We start from the raw sequence: 3,390 nt of genomic DNA on the forward strand, positions 1-3,390 counted from the left end.
TCAGGGTCTTTTCCAATGAGTGCTGTCTTCTCATTATGTGGACAAAGTATTTAAGCTTCAGCTTCAGTATTTGACCTTCCAGTGAACAGCCTGAATTAATTTCCTTCAGTATTGACTGATTTGATCTCCTTGCTGTCCAAGGGACTCTCAAAAGTCTTCTCCAGCACCACAGTTTGAAAGTGTGGATTCTGGTGCTCAGCTTTCCCAAGCTTCTCCAGTCTTTAACAACTCCATTTGTTAACTTGATCCCCTAACTCCATTTACTAATTTACCCCATTCACTAACTTCATTCACCTCAGAAATCTTCATGTGCCTTGACAATTGTTTTACACAACTCTATGATTTTATCCTTGCTTATTTACTTTCTTTGGAGTATTTTTCATGTGTGTCCATGAGGTAAGCCCCTCAATATTTTTTAACTTTCCACCACACCCAGTATGGTGCTCAGTATGTGCCATGAATTCAACCCAATGTTTCATTTTACCATAGGATCATAAGTTAGAGCTGGAAAGGAATTCAGAGGTCATCTAGTCCTGCCTCCTTATTTTATGGATAAGGAAACTGGCCTAGGGAGGTGAAGCAACTTGGCCAAAGTTATAAGGTGATTAAGTAGGATTCCAACTAGAATTCTGTGACTTCATATCCAGGCCTCTTTCCACTGTTTAAATTGACTGTGGAGAAGCAGGTCTCCTCTGATTGTAGGACTGATTCTTGAGGTATCAACCAGGTGCTAAAAGCAAGAACACGAGGACTCATAGAATATTAGGATTGGAAGGGACCTTTAGAGGTCATCTGGTTAAATTCTGTCATTTTACAAATGAGGAAATTGAGGCAAACAGAGGTGAAATTACTTGCCCAGGGTCACATGGTTAGTAAGTTTCCGAAGCTGTATTTAGGCTCAGGGCTTCCTAATTCCGGGCCCAGTGTTCTATCCTCTGGGCAATAAAGCTGCTCATAACACAACATTGCCTTGTGGACAAGTATATCTTTGTCTCCTTTGCTGGCCTGGTTCATCTGGCCAGTGTAGTGGAAAAAAACATTTTGCTTGGAGTTAGAAGAACTGAATTAAGAGTTCTGTCTTGAGTACTTACTAGGTATGTGACTTTAAGAAAGATAATATTTTATTTTTTCTTAACTACATATAAAAACAATTTTTAACATTCATTTAAAAAAATTTTTGAGTTCCAAATTCTCTCCTCCCCTCTCCCCCTCCCCTCCTAAGATGTAAACAATATGACATAGGTAATACATATGCAACCATGCAAAACATTTCTGTATTAGTCATATTGTGAAAGAAAACACACATCAAAAGAAAAAACACATAAAAAATGAAGTGAAAAATAGTATGCTTCAATCTGCATTTCGACTCCATCAGTTCTTTCTCTGGAGGCAGATGGCATTTTTCATCCTGAGTCCTTTGTAATTGTCTTGGATCATTGTATTGCTGAGAATTAGCTATGTGACTTTGGGCAAGTCTCCCTTAACATTTGGCAAGGTCACAGATTTAGAAATGGAAGGAATTATGTAGGCTAATAACAGGATCTTAGAAGAAATCTCAGAGGGCATCTCATTCAACTCTCTCATTTTCTACATGATAAAACTGGGTCCCAGAGAAATGAACTGATTTGTCCAAGGTCACAATAATAGCAAGTATCAGAGCCCAGAACACAAACCCAGGTTCTCAGCTATATGATTATCCCTCATGCTTTGCATAGCTCTTCATTAGCTAAATATTCATTTGTTTTCTGGTGGCTAGGGTCCTGCTACCAGAAGTGTGATGAGGGCTCTTGATAGCCAAGGGAAAGCTCCATGGATGGAGTTGTGAACATTTGTATTTATCTAGCCTCTTTCATCTAATGATATCAAGATGCCTTCCCAGAAATGCTTTGAGGTTATAGGAGGTGGCAATTAAACAAGTCCTGCTACCAGGGAAGTTGGCTCCCAGGAAAGGAATGCTGTTGTCAGCATCATCTTCTTATATGAAGGAACATGATGTCTCTATTCCTCAACCATGCCCTTCATGGGCATGTATGAATGACAAATGGCCTGAAGGGAGCTCCAAAGAAAATACAAACAGAGAAGGGAAAAGCAGAAGTTGTTCAGTGAAAGGAACATGACATTGGACTTTGGACACTGGATCTTGGCTGACTTTCTGCATCACTTAGGGCAAATCACTTAATTTCTCTGATTCCATTTCTCTGTAAAATAGTCAAGTTAGCAACCATTTATTAAGTGACTAGTATATGGCAAGCACTGTGCTAAGCACTACAGATACCCCCCCCCCAAAAAAAAGGCAGAAATAATCTGTATCCTAAAGGATCCCACAGGGTCTGAGACAGCATGCAAATAACTGTGCTGGGCTGGAGAAATAGATCAAAGAATTCCACATCATTGAATCCATGGGAGCTGATGAGATCACTAAGTGAAACAGTGTAGAGGGAGAAGAGAAGAGGGCTTAAGAGAGAGTCCACCCATACTTAGCAGGTATGACCTGAATGAAGACCCAGCAAAGGAGACTGAGAAGGAACAATCAGACAAGTAGAAGGTGAACCAGAAGAGAATACTATAATGAAAACCTAGAGAGAAGGGCATATCAAAGGGAAAGAGGGCGAATGACAATGTCAAAGACTATAGAGGGGTCAAAAAGGATGAAAAAAGCCAATATATTTGGCAAGTAAGAGATCATTGATAATTTTCTTTTTCTTTTTTTCACACTTTAATTTTCTTTATTGTTCAAAAAAATATCCTTTTTATTTACTTTTTTGACTCTGTGCTTGTGCCTTCAACACCTTCACAACAATTTTCTGCTGGTCAATCAGGAAAGCATGCTTGATCTTGTCACGGACACATTTAGCACACGTGGAGCCTCCATAAGCTCTGCTGACATGTTTTTTTGGTCTTTGATAGCCTCATAAGAACTTTAGGTTTCACTGCACAAACACCTCAAAGTCTTCCTGGGCACACACCACAGGCTGATTTTGGTGCTTTTCCAACTTTCTTGGTATAAAAGTAAACAATTCTGTTACCTGGGGTTCACAATAGCTGAGTTTTGTTGGAAGCTGTATTGTAGGACAACCTAGGGCGATATGTCAGACACAGAACCATTTTTAATTTGTGTCAGGTCTGTCACTGGAAGAATTGGTAAATTTCAAGAGAGTAATTTTAGTTGAATGATGGGGTTAGAAACCAGACTGCAGAGAGTTAAGGAAGGGACCTGAGTTCAAATCCAGCCTCAAACAATTATTAGCTGTGTGACCCTGGGCAAGTCACTTAACTCAGTTCGCCTCAATTTGCTCATCTATAAAATGAACTGGGAAAGGAAATGGCAAGCCACTCCATTATCTTTGCCAAGAAAACCTCAGATAGGGTCACAAAGAGTTGATCACAACT

At 39.7% G+C, this 3,390-nt stretch overlaps 1 pseudogene; it reads right to left on the minus strand.

Moving 5' to 3' along the window:
* Window positions 1-2,750: 2,750 nt before the first annotated feature.
* On the minus strand, window positions 2,751-3,105 carry LOC110212852 (large ribosomal subunit protein eL34 pseudogene; annotated as a pseudogene).
* Window positions 3,106-3,390: the final 285 nt, after the last annotated feature.

The sequence above is a fragment of the Phascolarctos cinereus genome, unplaced genomic scaffold, assembly GCF_003287225.1.
Source record: "Phascolarctos cinereus isolate Bilbo 61053 unplaced genomic scaffold, phaCin_HiC Scaffold_726;HRSCAF=1367, whole genome shotgun sequence".
Lineage (NCBI taxonomy): Eukaryota > Metazoa > Chordata > Mammalia > Diprotodontia > Phascolarctidae > Phascolarctos > Phascolarctos cinereus.